The 16,157-nt window shown below is 58.8% G+C and overlaps 2 protein-coding genes across 5 annotated transcripts in view; both read right to left on the reverse strand.

The window, feature by feature from the left end:
* Positions 1-16,157, reverse strand: part of LOC140732524 (uncharacterized) — a 155,318-nt gene that overhangs the window by 86,534 nt on the left and 52,627 nt on the right. The gene's annotated exons all lie outside the window — the stretch shown is intronic.
* LOC140732627 (uncharacterized) overlaps positions 1-16,157 on the reverse strand; it is a 169,481-nt gene that overhangs the window by 48,856 nt on the left and 104,468 nt on the right. The gene's annotated exons all lie outside the window — the stretch shown is intronic.

A 16,157-nucleotide genomic window follows, 5' to 3' on the forward strand; every position in this document is an offset into this window, starting at 1 on the left:
CCGGGGTCAGACACCAGTGAAGCTCCTTCCACACTGTCCCATCACACACTCCCGGGGTCAGACACACAGTGAAGCTCCCTCCACACCGTCCCATCACACACTCCTGGGGTCAGACACAGAGTGAACCTCCCTCAACACCGTCCCATCACACACTCCTGGGGTCCGACACAGAGTGAAGCTCACTCCACACCGTCCCATCACACGCTCCTGGGGACAGACACAGAGTGAAGCTCACTCGACAACGTCCCATCACACACTCCCGGGGTCAGATACAGAGTGAAGCTCCCGCCACACCATCCCATCACACACCCCCAGGGTCAGACACAGAGTGAACCTCTCTCAACACCATCCCATCACACACTCCTGTGGTCCGACACAGAGTGAACCTCCCTCCGCACCATCCCATCACACACTCCTGGGGACAAATAGAGTGAAACTCCCCACCGTTCCAATACCCACTCCCAGGGTAGGACACTGTGAAACTCCCTCCACACCGTCCCATCACACACTCCTGTGGTCCGACACAGAGTGAACCTCCCTCAACACCGTCCCATCACACACTCCTGTGGTCAGACACAGAGTGAACCTCCCTCAACACCATCCCATCACACACTCCTGGGGTCCGACACAAAGTGAAGCTCACTCCACACCGTCCCATCACACACTCCTGGGGTCAGACACAGAGTGAACCTCCCTCAACACCGTCCCATCACACACTCCCGGGGTCAGAAACACAGTGAAGCTCCTTCCACACCGTCCCATCACACACTCCCAGGGTCAGACACAGAGTGAAGCTCCTTCCACACCGTCCCATCACACACTCCTGGGGTCAGACACAGAGTGAACCTCCCTCCGCACCGTCCCATCACACACTCCTGGGGAAAGATAGAGTGAAACTCCCCACCGTTCCAATACCCACTCCCAGGGTAGGACACTGAGTGAAACACCCTCCACACCGTCCCATCACACACTCCCGGGGTCAGACACAGAGTGAAGCTCCCTCCACACCGTCCCATCACACACTCCCGGGGTCAGACACACAGTGAAGCTCCTTCCACACCGTCCCATCACACACTCCTGGGGTCAGACACAGGGTGAAGCTCCCCACCATCCCAATACACACTCCCGGGGTCAGACACAGAGTGAATCTCCCTCCACACCGTCCCATCACACACTCCCGGGGTCAGACACAGAGTGAATCTCCCTCCACACCGTCCCATCACACACTCCCGGGGTCAGACACAGAGTGAATCTCCCTCCACACCGTCCCATCACACACTCCCGGGGTCAGACACAGAGTGAAGCTCCCTCCACACTGTCCCATCACACACTCCTGTGGTCCGACACAGAGTGAACCTCCCTCAACACCGTCCCATCACACACTCCTGTGGTCCGACACAGAGTGAACCTCCCTCAACACCCTCCCATCACACACTCCTGGGGTCCGACACAGAGTGAAGCTCACTCCACACCGTCCCATCACACACTCCCGGGGTCAGACACAGAGTGAAGCTCCTTCCACACCGTCCCATCACACACTCCTGGGGTCAGACACAGAGTGAACCTCCCTCAACACCGTCCCATCACACACTCCCGGGGTCAGACACAGAGTGAAGCTTCTTCCACACCGTCCCATCACACACTCCTGGGGTCAGACACAGAGTGAAGCTCCTTCCACACCGTCCCATCACACACTCCTGGGGTCAGACACAGGGTGAAGCTCCTTCCACACCGTCCCATCACACACTCCTGGGGTCAGACACAGGGTGAAGCTCCTTCCACACCGTCCCATCACACACTCCTGGGGTCAGACACAGAGTGAACCTCCCTCCGCACCGTCCCATCACACACTCCTGGGGACAGATAGAGTGAAACTCCCCACCGTTCCAATACCCACTCCCAGGGTAGGACACTGAGTGAAACACCCTCCACACCGTCCCATCACACACTCCTGGGGTCCGATACAGAGTGAAGCTCCCTCCACACCGTCCCATCACACACTCCCGGGGTCAGACACACAGTGAAGCTCCTTCCACACCGTCCCATCACACACTCCTGGGGTCAGACACAGGGTGAAGCTCCCCACCATCCCAATACACACTCCCGGGGTCAGACACAGAGTGAATCTCCCTCCCTCCAGACCGTCCCATCACACACTCCCGGGGTCAGACACAGAGTGAATCTCCCTCCACACTGTCCCATCACACACTCCCGGGGTCAGACACAGAGTGAATCTCCCTCCACACCGTCCCATCACACACTCCCGGGGTCAGACACAAAGTGAAGCTCCTTCCACACCGTCCCATCACACACTCCTGGGGTCAGACGCAGAGTGAAGCTCCTTCCACACCGTCCCATCACACACTCCTGGGGTCAGACACAGGGTGAAGCTCCTTCCACACCGTCCCATCACACACTCCTGGGGTCAGACACAGGGTGAAGCTCCTTCCACACAGTCCCATCACACACTCCTGGGGTCAGACACAGAGTGAACCTCCCTCCGCACCGTCCCATCACACACTCCTGGGGAAAGATAGAGTGAAACTCCCCACCGTTCCAATACCCACTCCCAGGGTAGGACACTGAGTGAAACACCCTCCACACCGTCCCATCACACACTCCCGGGGTCAGACACAGAGTGAAGCTCCCTCCACACTGTCCCATCACACACTCCTGTGGTCCGACACAGAGTGAACCTCCCTCAACACCGTCCCATCACACACTCCTGAGGTCCGACACAGAGTGAACCTCCCTCAACACCATCCCATCACACACTCCTGGGGTCCGACACAGAGTGAAGCTCACTCCACACCGTCCCATCACACACTCCCGGGGTCAGACACAGAGTGAAGCTCCTTCCACACCGTCCCATCACACACTCCTGGGGTCAGACACAGAGTGAACCTCCCTCAACTCCGTCCCATCACACACTCCCGGGGTCAGACACAGAGTGAAGCTTCTTCCACACCGTCCCATCACACACTCCTGGGGTCAGACACAGAGTGAAGCTCCTTCCACACCGTCCCATCACACACTCCTGGGGTCAGACACAGGGTGAAGCTCCTTCCACACCGTCCCATCACACACTCCTGGGGTCAGACACAGGGTGAAGCTCCTTCCACACCGTCCCATCACACACTCCTGGGGTCAGACACAGAGTGAACCTCCCTCCGCACCGTCCCATCACACACTCCTGGGGACAGATAGAGTGAAACTCCCCACCGTTCCAATACCCACTCCCAGTGTAGGACACTGAGTGAAACACCCTCCACACCGTCCCATCACTCACTCCCGGGGTCAGACACAGAGTGAAGCTCCCTCCACACTGTCCCATCACACACTCCTGTGGTCCGACACAGAGTGAACCTCCCTCAACACCGTCCCATCACACACTCCTGTGGTCCGACACAGAGTGAACCTCCCTCAACACCATCCCATCACACACTCCTGGGGTCCGACACAGAGTGAAGCTCACTCCACACCGTCCCATCACACATTCCCGGGGTCAGACACAGAGTGAAGCTCCTTCCACACCGTCCCATCACACACTCCTGGGGTCAGACACAGAGTGAACCTCCCTCAACACCGTCCCATCACACACTCCCGGGGTCAGACACACAGTGAAGCTCCTTCCACACCGTCCCATCACACACTCCCAGGGTCAGACACACAGTGAAGCTCCTTCCACACCGTCCCATCACACACTCCCGGGGTCAAACACAGAGTGAAGCTCCCCACCATCCCAATACACACTCCCGGGGTCAGACACAGAGTGAAGCTCCCGCCACACCATCCCATCACACACCCCCAGGGTCAGACACAGAGTGAAGCTCCTTCCACACCGTCCCATCACACACTCCCGGGGTCAGACACAGAGTGAAGCTCCCTCCACACCGTCCCATCACACACTCCCGGGGTCAGACACAGAATGAAGTTCCCTCCACACCGTCCCATCACACACTCCTGGGGTCAGACACAGAGTGAATCTCCCCCCACACTGTCCCATCACACACTTCCGGGGTCAGACACACAGTGAAGCTCCTTCCACACCGTTCCATCACACACTCCTGGGGTCAGACACAGAGTGAACCTCCCTCAACACCGTCCCATCACACACTCCCAGGGTCAGACACACAGTGAAGCTCCTTCCACACCGTCCCATCACACACTCCCAGGGTCAGACACAGAGTGAAGCTCCCTCCACACCGTCCCATCACACACTGCCGGGGTCAGACACACAGTGAAGCTCCATCCACACCGTCCCATCACACACTCCCGGGGTCAGACACACAGTGAAGCTCCCTCCACACTGTCCCATCACACACTCCCGGGGTCAGACACCAGTGAAGCTCCTTCCACACTGTCCCATCACACACTCCCGGGGTCAGACACACAGTGAAGCTCCCTCCACACCGTCCCATCACACACTCCCGGGGTCAGACACAGAGTGAAGCTCCTTCCACACCGTCCCATCACACACTCCCGGGGTCAGACACACAGTGAAGCTCCCTCCACACCGTCCCATCACACACTCCTGGGGTCAGACACCAGTGAACCTCCCTCAACACCGTCCCATCACACACTCCCAGGGTCAGACACACAGTGAAGCTCCTTCCACACCGTCCCATCACACACTCCCAGGGTCAGACACAGAGTGAAGCTCCCTCCACACCGTCCCATCACACACTCCCGGGGTCAGACACACAGTGAAGCTCCCTCCACACCGTCCCATCACACACTCCCGGGGTCAGACACACAGTGAAGCTCCCTCCACACTGTCCCATCACACACTCCCGGGGTCAGACACACAGTGAAGCTCCCTCCACACCGTCCCATCACACACTCCTGGGGTCAGACACAGAGTGAAGCTCCTTCCACACTGTCCCATCACACACTCCTGGGGTCAGACACAAAGTGAACCTCCCTCAACACCGTCCCATCACACACTCCTGGGGTCCGACACAGAGTGAAGCTCACTCCACACCGTCCCATCACACGCTCCTGGGGACAGACACAGAGTGAAGCTCACTCGACAACGTCCCATCACACACTCCCGGGGTCAGATACAGAGTGAAGCTCCCGCCACACCATCCCATCACACACCCCCAGGGTCAGACACAGAGTGAAGCTCCTTCCACACCGTCCCATCACACACTCCCGGGGTCAGACACAGAGTGAAGCTCCCTCCACACCGTCCCATCACACACTCCCGGGGTCAGACACAGAGTGAAGCTCCCTCCACACCGTCCCATCACACACTCCCAGGGTCAGACACACAGTGAAGAACCTTCCACACCGTCCCATCACACACTCCCAGGGTCAGACACAGAGTGAAGCTCCCTCCACACCGTCCCATCACACACTGCCGGGGTCAGACACACAGTGAAGCTCCCTCCACACCGTCCCATCACACACTCCCGGGGTCAGACACACAGTGAAGCTCCCTCCACATTGTCCCATCACACACTCCCGGGGTCAGACACCAGTGAAGCTCCTTCCACACTGTCCCATCACACACTCCCGGGGTCAGACACACAGTGAAGCTCCCTCCACACCGTCCCATCACACACTCCCGGGGTCAGACACAGAGTGAAGCTCCTTCCACACCGTCCCATCACACACTCCTGGGGTCAGACACAGAGTGAACCTCCCTCAACACCGTCCCATCACACACTCCCAGGGTCAGACACACAGTGAAGCTCCTTCCACACCGTCCCATCACACACTCCCAGGGTCAGACACAGAGTGAAGCTCCCTCCACACCGTCCCATCACACACTCCCGGGGTCAGACACACAGTGAAGCTCCCTCCACACCGTCCCATCACACACTCCCGGGGTCAGACACACAGTGAAGCTCCCTCCACACTGTCCCATCACACACTCCCGGGGTCAGACACCAGTGAAGCTCCTTCCACACTGTCCCATCACACACTCCCGGGGTCAGACACACAGTGAAGCTCCCTCCACACCGTCCCATCACACACTCCTGGGGTCAGACACAGAGTGAACCTCCCTCAACACCGTCCCATCACACACTCCTGGGGTCCGACACAGAGTGAAGCTCACTCCACACCGTCCCATCACACGCTCCTGGGGACAGACACAGAGTGAAGCTCACTCGACAACGTCCCATCACACACTCCCGGGGTCAGATACAGAGTGAAGCTCCCGCCACACCATCCCATCACACACCCCCAGGGTCAGACACAGAGTGAACCTCTCTCAACACCATCCCATCACACACTCCTGTGGTCCGACACAGAGTGAACCTCCCTCCGCACCATCCCATCACACACTCCTGGGGACAGATAGAGTGAAACTCCCCACCGTTCCAATACCCACTCCCAGGGTAGGACACTGAGTGAAACTCCCTCCACACCGTCCCATCACACACTCCTGTGGTCCGACACAGAGTGAACCTCCCTCAACACCGTCCCATCACACACTCCTGTGGTCAGACACAGAGTGAACCTCCCTCAACACCATCCCATCACACACTCCTGGGGTCCGACACAAAGTGAAGCTCACTCCACAACGTCCCATCACACACTCCTGGGGTCAGACACAGAGTGAACCTCCCTCAACACCGTCCCATCACACACTCCCGGGGTCAGAAACACAGTGAAGCTCCTTCCACACCGTCCCATCACACACTCCCAGGGTCAGACACAGAGTGAAGCTCCCTCCACACCGTCCCATCACACACTCCTGGGGTCCGATACAGAGTGAAGCTCCCTCCACACCTTCCCATCACACACTCCCGGGGTCAGACACACAGTGAAGCTCCTTCCACACCGTCCCATCACACACTCCCGGGGTCAGACACAGGGTGAAGCTCCCCACCATCCCAATACACACTCCCGGGGTCAGACACAGAGTGAATCTCCCTCCACACCGTCCCATCACACACTCCCGGGGTCAGACACAGAGTGAATCTCCCTCCACACCGTCCCATCACACACTCCCGGGGTCAGACACAGAGTGAATCTCCCTCCACACCGTCCCATCACACACTCCCGGGGTCAGACACAGAGTGAAGCTCCTTCCACACCGTCCCAACACACACTCCTGGGGTCAGACGCAGAGTGAAGCTCCTTCCACACCGTCCCATCACTCACTCCTGGGGTCAGACACAGGGTGAAGCTCCTTCCACACCGTCCCATCACACACTCCTGGGGTCAGACACAGGGTGAAGCTCCTTCCACACCGTCCCATCACACACTCCTGGGGTCAGACACAGAGTGAACCTCCCTCCGCACCGTCCCATCACACACTCCTGGGGAAAGATAGAGTGAAACTCCCCACCGTTCCAATACCCACTCCCAGGGTAGGACACTGAGTGAAACACCCTCCACACCGTCCCATCACACACTCCCGGGGTCAGACACAGAGTGAAGCTCCCTCCACACCGTCCCATCACACACTCCCGGGGTCAGACACACAGTGAAGCTCCTTCCACACCGTCCCATCACACACTCCTGGGGTCAGACACAGGGTGAAGCTCCCCACCATCCCAATACACACTCCCGGGGTCAGACACAGAGTGAATCTCCCTCCACACCGTCCCATCACACACTCCCGGGGTCAGACACAGAGTGAATCTCCCTCCACACCGTCCCATCACACACTCCCGGGGTCAGACACAGAGTGAATCTCCCTCCACACCGTCCCATCACACACTCCCGGGGTCAGACACAGAGTGAAGCTCCTTCCACACCGTCCCAACACACACTCCTGGGGTCAGACGCAGAGTGAAGCTCCTTCCACACCGTCCCATCACACACTCCTGGGGTCAGACACAGGGTGAAGCTCCTTCCACACCGTCCCATCACACATTCCTGGGGTCAGACACAGGGTGAAGCTCCTTCCACACCGTCCCATCACACACTCCTGGGGTCAGACACAGAGTGAACCTCCCTCCGCACCGTCCCATCACACACTCCTGGGGAAAGATAGAGTGAAACTCCCCACCGTTCCAATACCCACTCCCAGGGTAGGACACTGAGTGAAACACCCTCCACACCGTCCCATCACACACTCCCGGGGTCAGACACAGAGTGAAGCTCCCTCCACACTGTCCCATCACACACTCCTGTGGTCCGACACAGAGTGAACCTCCCTCAACACCGTCCCATCACACACTCCTGTGGTCCGACACAGAGTGAACCTCCCTCAACACCATCCCATCACACACTCCTGGGGTCCGACACAGAGTGAAGCTCACTCCACACCGTCCCATCACACACTCCCGGGGTCAGACACAGAGTGAAGCTCCTTCCACACGGTCCCATCACACACTCCTGGGGTCAGACACAGAGTGAACCTCCCTCAACACCGTCCCATCACACACTCCCGGGGTCAGACACAGAGTGAAGCTCCTTCCACACCGTCCCATCACACACTCCTGGGGTCAGAGACAGGGTGAAGCTCCTTCCACACCGTCCCATCACACACTCCTGGGGTCAGACACAGGGTGAAGCTCCTTCCACACCGTCCCATCACACACTCCTGGGGTCAGACACAGAGTGAACCTCCCTCCGCACCGTCCCATCACACACTCCTGGGGACAGATAGAGTGAAACTCCCCACCGTTCCAATACCCACTCCCAGGGTAGGACACTGAGTGAAACACCCTCCACACCGTCCCATCACACACTCCTGGGGTCCGATACAGAGTGAAGCTCCCTCCACACCGTCCCATCACACACTCCCGGGGTCAGACACACAGTGAAGCTCCTTCCACACCGTCCCATCACACACTCCTGGGGTCAGACACAGGGTGAAGCTCCCCACCATCCCAATACACACTCCCGGGGTCAGACACAGAGTGAATCTCCCTCCACACCGTCCCATCACACACTCCCGGGGTCAGACACAGAGTGAACCTCCCTCCGCACCGTCCCATCAGACACTCCTGGGGAAAGATAGAGTGAAACTCCCCACCGTTCCAATACCCACTCCCAGGGTAGGACACTGAGTGAAACACCCTCCACACCGTCCCATCACTCACTCCCGGGGTCAGACACAGAGTGAAGCTCCCTCCACACTGTCCCATCACACACTCCTGTGGTCCGACACAGAGTGAACCTCCCTCAACACCGTCCCATCACACACTCCTGTGGTCCGACACAGAGTGAACCTCCCTCAACACCATCCCATCACACACTCCTGGGGTCCGACACAGAGTGAAGCTCACTCCACACCGTCCCATCACACATTCCCGGGGTCAGACACAGAGTGAAGCTCCTTCCACACCGTCCCATCACACACTCCTGGGGTCAGACACAGAGTGAACCTCCCTCAACACCGTCCCATCACACACTCCCGGGGTCAGACACACAGTGAAGCTCCTTCCACACCGTCCCATCACACACTCCCAGGGTCAGACACACAGTGAAGCTCCTTCCACACCGTCCCATCACACACTCCCGGGGTCAAACACAGAGTGAAGCTCCCCACCATCCCAATACACACTCCCGGGGTCAGACACAGAGTGAAGCTCCCGCCACACCATCCCATCACACACCCCCAGGGTCAGACACAGAGTGAAGCTCCTTCCACACCGTCCCATCACACACTCCCGGGGTCAGACACAGAGTGAAGCTCCCTCCACACCGTCCCATCACACACTCCCGGGGTCAGACACAGAATGAAGCTCCCTCCACACCGTCCCATCACACACTCCTGGGGTCAGACACAGAGTGAATCTCCCCCCACACTGTCCCATCACACACTCCCGGGGTCAGACACACAGTGAAGCTCCTTCCACACCGTTCCATCACACACTCCTGGGGTCAGACACAGAGTGAACCTCCCTCAACACCGTCCCATCACACACTCCCAGGGTCAGACACACAGTGAAGCTCCTTCCACACCGTCCCATCACACACTCCCAGGGTCAGACACAGAGTGAAGCTCCCTCCACACCGTCCCATCACACACTGCCGGGGTCAGACAGACAGTGAAGCTCCATCCACACCGTCCCATCACACACTCCCGGGGTCAGACACACAGTGAAGCTCCCTCCACACTGTCCCATCACACACTCCCGGGGTCAGACACCAGTGAAGCTCCTTCCACACTGTCCCATCACACACTCCCGGGGTCAGACACACAGTGAAGCTCCCTCCACACCGTCCCATCACACACTCCCGGGGTCAGACACAGAGTGAAGCTCCTTCCACACCGTCCCATCACACACTCCCGGGGTCAGACACCAGTGAACCTCCCTCAACACCGTCCCATCACACACTCCCAGGGTCAGACACACAGTGAAGCTCCTTCCACACCGTCCCATCACACACTCCCAGGGTCAGACACAGAGTGAAGCTCCCTCCACACCGTCCCATCACACACTCCCGGGGTCAGACACACAGTGAAGCTCCCTCCACACCGTCCCATCACACACTCCCGGGGTCAGACACACAGTGAAGCTCCCTCCACACTGTCCCATCACACACTCCCGTGGTCAGACACACAGTGAAGCTCCCTCCACACCGTCCCATCACACACTCCTGGGGTCAGACACAGAGTGAAGCTCCTTGCACACTGTCCCATCACACACTCCTGGGGTCAGACACAAAGTGAAGCTCACTCCACACCGTCCCATCACACGCTCCTGGGGACAGACACAGAGTGAAGCTCACTCGACAACGTCCCATCACACACTCCCGGGGTCAGATACAGAGTGAAGCTCCCGCCACACCATCCCATCACACACCCCCAGGGTCAGACACAGAGTGAAGCTCCTTCCACACCGTCCCATCACACACTCCCGGGGTCAGACACAGAGTGAAGCTCCCTCCACACCGTCCCATCACACACTCCCGGGGTCAGACACAGAGTGAAGCTCCCTCCACACCGTCCCATCACACACTCCTGGGGTCAGACACAGAGTGAATCTCCCCCCACACTGTCCCATCACACACTCCCGGGGTCAGACACACAGTGAAGCTCCTTCCACACCGTTCCATCACACACTCCTGGGGTCAGACACAGAGTGAACCTCCCTCAACACCGTCCCATCACACACTCCCAGGGTCAGACACACAGTGAAGCACCTTCCACACCGTCCCATCACACACTCCCGGGGTCAGACACAGAGTGAACCTCCCTCAACACCGTCCCATCACACACTCCCAGGGTCAGACACAGAGTGAAGCTCCTTCCACACCGTCCCATCACACACTCCCGGGGTCAGACACAGAGTGAAGCTCCCTCCACACCGTCCCATCACACACTCCCGGGGTCAGACACAGAGTGAAGCTCCTTCCACACCGTCCCATCACACACTCCCGGGGTCAGACACACAGTGAAGCTCCCTCCACACCGTCCCATCACACACTCCTGGGGTCAGACACCAGTGAACCTCCCTCAACACCGTCCCATCACACACTCCCAGGGTCAGACACACAGTGAAGCTCCTTCCACACCGTCCCATCACACACTCCCAGGGTCAGACACAGAGTGAAGCTCCCTCCACACCGTCCCATCACACACTCCCGGGGTCAGACACACAGTGAAGCTCCCTCCACACCGTCCCATCACACACTCCCGGGGTCAGACACACAGTGAAGCTCCTTCCACACCGTTCCATCACACACTCCTGGGGTCAGACACAGAGTGAACCTCCCTCAACACCGTCCCATCACACACTCCCAGGGTCAGACACACAGTGAAGCTCCTTCCACACCGTCCCATCACACACTCCCAGGGTCAGACACAGAGTGAAGCTCCCTCCACACCGTCCCATCACACACTGCCGGGGTCAGACACACAGTGAAGCTCCATCCACACCGTCCCATCACACACTCCCGGGGTCAGACACACAGTGAAGCTCCCTCCACACTGTCCCATCACACACTCCCGGGGTCAGACACCAGTGAAGCTCCTTCCACACTGTCCCATCACACACTCCCGGGGTCAGACACACAGTGAAGCTCCCTCCACACCGTCCCATCACACACTCCCGGGGTCAGACACAGAGTGAAGCTCCTTCCACACCGTCCCATCACACACTCCCGGGGTCAGACACACAGTGAAGCTCCCTCCACACCGTCCCATCACACACTCCTGGGGTCAGACACCAGTGAACCTCCCTCAACACCGTCCCATCACACACTCCCATGGTCAGACACACAGTGAAGCTCCTTCCACACCGTCCCATTACACACTCACAGGGTCAGACACAGAGTGAAGCTCCCTCCACACCGTCCCATCACACACTCCCGGGGTCAGACACACAGTGAAGCTCCCTCCACACCGTCCCATCACACACTCCCGGGGTCAGACACAGAGTGAACCTCCCTCAACACCGTCCCATCACACACTCCCGGGGTCAGACACACAGTGAAGCTCCTTCCACACCGTCCCATCACACACTCCTGGGGTCAGACACAGAGTGAACCTCCCTCAACACCGTCCCATCACACACTCCCGGGGTCAGACACACAGTGAAGCTCCTTCCACACCGTCCCATCACACACTCCCAGGGTCAGACACACAGTGAAGCTCCTTCCACACCGTCCCATCACACACTCCCGGGGTCAAACACAGAGTGAAGCTCCCCACCATCCCAATACACACTCCCGGGGTCAGACACAGAGTGAAGCTCCCGCCACACCATCCCATCACACACCCCCAGGGTCAGACACAGAGTGAAGCTCCTTCCACACCGTCCCATCACACACTCCCGGGGTCAGACACAGAGTGAAGCTCCCTCCACACCGTCCCATCACACACTCCCGGGGTCAGACACAGAATGAAGCTCCCTCCACACCGTCCCATCACACACTCCTGGGGTCAGACACAGAGTGAATCTCCCCCCACACTGTCCCATCACACACTCCCGGGGTCAGACACACAGTGAAGCTCCTTCCACACCGTTCCATCACACACTCCTGGGGTCAGACACAGAGTGAACCTCCCTCAACACCGTCCCATCACACACTCCCAGGGTCAGACACACAGTGAAGCTCCTTCCACACCGTCCCATCACACACTCCCAGGGTCAGACACAGAGTGAAGCTCCCTCCACACCGTCCCATCACACACTGCCGGGGTCAGACAGACAGTGAAGCTCCATCCACACCGTCCCATCACACACTCCCGGGGTCAGACACACAGTGAAGCTCCCTCCACACTGTCCCATCACACACTCCCGGGGTCAGACACCAGTGAAGCTCCTTCCACACTGTCCCATCACACACTCCCGGGGTCAGACACACAGTGAAGCTCCCTCCACACCGTCCCATCACACACTCCCGGGGTCAGACACAGAGTGAAGCTCCTTCCACACCGTCCCATCACACACTCCCGGGGTCAGACACCAGTGAACCTCCCTCAACACCGTCCCATCACACACTCCCAGGGTCAGACACACAGTGAAGCTCCTTCCACACCGTCCCATCACACACTCCCAGGGTCAGACACAGAGTGAAGCTCCCTCCACACCGTCCCATCACACACTCCCGGGGTCAGACACACAGTGAAGCTCCCTCCACACCGTCCCATCACACACTCCCGGGGTCAGACACACAGTGAAGCTCCCTCCACACTGTCCCATCACACACTCCCGTGGTCAGACACACAGTGAAGCTCCCTCCACACCGTCCCATCACACACTCCTGGGGTCAGACACAGAGTGAAGCTCCTTGCACACTGTCCCATCACACACTCCTGGGGTCAGACACAAAGTGAACCTCCCTCAACACCGTCCCATCACACACTCCTGGGGTCCGACACAGAGTGAAGCTCACTCCACACCGTCCCATCACACGCTCCTGGGGACAGACACAGAGTGAAGCTCACTCGACAACGTCCCATCACACACTCCCGGGGTCAGATACAGAGTGAAGCTCCCGCCACACCATCCCATCACACACCCCCAGGGTCAGACACAGAGTGAAGCTCCTTCCACACCGTCCCATCACACACTCCCGGGGTCAGACACAGAGTGAAGCTCCCTCCACACCGTCCCATCACACACTCCCGGGGTCAGACACAGAGTGAAGCTCCCTCCACACCGTCCCATCACACACTCCTGGGGTCAGACACAGAGTGAATCTCCCCCCACACTGTCCCATCACACACTCCCGGGGTCAGACACACAGTGAAGCTCCTTCCACACCGTTCCATCACACACTCCTGGGGTCAGACACAGAGTGAACCTCCCTCAACACCGTCCCATCACACACTCCCAGGGTCAGACACACAGTGAAGCACCTTCCACACCGTCCCATCACACACTCCTGGGGACAGATAGAGTGAAACTCCCCACCGTTCCAATACCCACTCCCAGGGTAGGACACTGAGTGAAACACCCTCCACACCGTCCCATCACACACTCCTGGGGTCCGATTCAGAGTGAAGCTCCCTCCACACCGTCCCATCACACACTCCCGGGGTCAGACACACAGTGAAGCTCCTTCCACACCGTCCCATCACACACTCCTGGGGTCAGACACAGGGTGAAGCTCCCCACCATCCCAATACACACTCCCGGGGTCAGACACAGAGTGAATCTCCCTCCACACCGTCCCATCACACACTCCTGGGGAAAGATAGAGTGAAACTCCCCACCGTTCCAATACCCACTCCCAGGGTAGGACACTGAGTGAAACACCCTCCACACCGTCCCATCACTCACTCCCGGGGTCAGACACAGAGTGAAGCTCCCTCCACACTGTCCCATCACACACTCCTGTGGTCCGACACAGAGTGAACCTCCCTCAACACCGTCCCATCACACACTCCTGTGGTCCGACACAGAGTGAACCTCCCTCAACACCATCCCATCACACACTCCTGGGGTCCGACACAGAGTGAAGCTCACTCCACACCGTCCCATCACACATTCCCGGGGTCAGACACAGAGTGAAGCTCCTTCCACACCGTCCCATCACACACTCCTGGGGTCAGACACAGAGTGAACCTCCCTCAACACCGTCCCATCACACACTCCCGGGGTCAGACACACAGTGAAGCTCCTTCCACACCGTCCCATCACACACTCCCAGGGTCAGACACACAGTGAAGCTCCTTCCACACCGTCCCATCACACACTCCCGGGGTCAAACACAGAGTGAAGCTCCCCACCATCCCAATACACACTCCCGGGGTCAGACACAGAGTGAAGCTCCCGCCACACCATCCCATCACACACCCCCAGGGTCAGACACAGAGTGAAGCTCCTTCCACACCGTCCCATCACACACTCCCGGGGTCAGACACAGAGTGAAGCTCCCTCCACACCGTCCCATCACACACTCCCGGGGTCAGACACAGAATGAAGCTCCCTCCACACCGTCCCATCACACACTCCTGGGGTCAGACACAGAGTGAATCTCCCCCCACACTGTCCCATCACACACTCCCGGGGTCAGACACACAGTGAAGCTCCTTCCACACCGTTCCATCACACACTCCTGGGGTCAGACACAGAGTGAACCTCCCTCAACACCGTCCCATCACACACTCCCAGGGTCAGACACACAGTGAAGCTCCTTCCACACCGTCCCATCACACACTCCCAGGGTCAGACACAGAGTGAAGCTCCCTCCACACCGTCCCATCACACACTGCCGGGGTCAGACAGACAGTGAAGCTCCATCCACACCGTCCCATCACACACTCCCGGGGTCAGACACACAGTGAAGCTCCCTCCACACTGTCCCATCACACACTCCCGGGGTCAGACACCAGTGAAGCTCCTTCCACACTGTCCCATCACACACTCCCGGGGTCAGACACACAGTGAAGCTCCCTCCACACCGTCCCATCACACACTCCCGGGGTCAGACACAGAGTGAAGCTCCTTCCACACCGTCCCATCACACACTCCCGGGGTCAGACACCAGTGAACCTCCCTCAACACCGTCCCATCACACACTCCCAGGGTCAGACACACAGTGAAGCTCCTTCCACACCGTCCCATCACACACTCCCAGGGTCAGACACAGAGTGAAGCTCCCTCCACACCGTCCCATCACACACTCCCGGGGTCAGACACACAGTGAAGCTCCCTCCACACCGTCCCATCACACACTCCCGGGGTCAGACACACAGTGAAGCTCCCTCCACACTGTCCCATCACACACTCCCGTGGTCAGACACACAGTGAAGCTCCCTCCACACCGTCCCATCACACACTCCTGGG

The sequence above is a fragment of the Hemitrygon akajei genome, chromosome 1 (assembly GCF_048418815.1).
Source record: "Hemitrygon akajei chromosome 1, sHemAka1.3, whole genome shotgun sequence".
NCBI lineage: Eukaryota > Metazoa > Chordata > Chondrichthyes > Myliobatiformes > Dasyatidae > Hemitrygon > Hemitrygon akajei.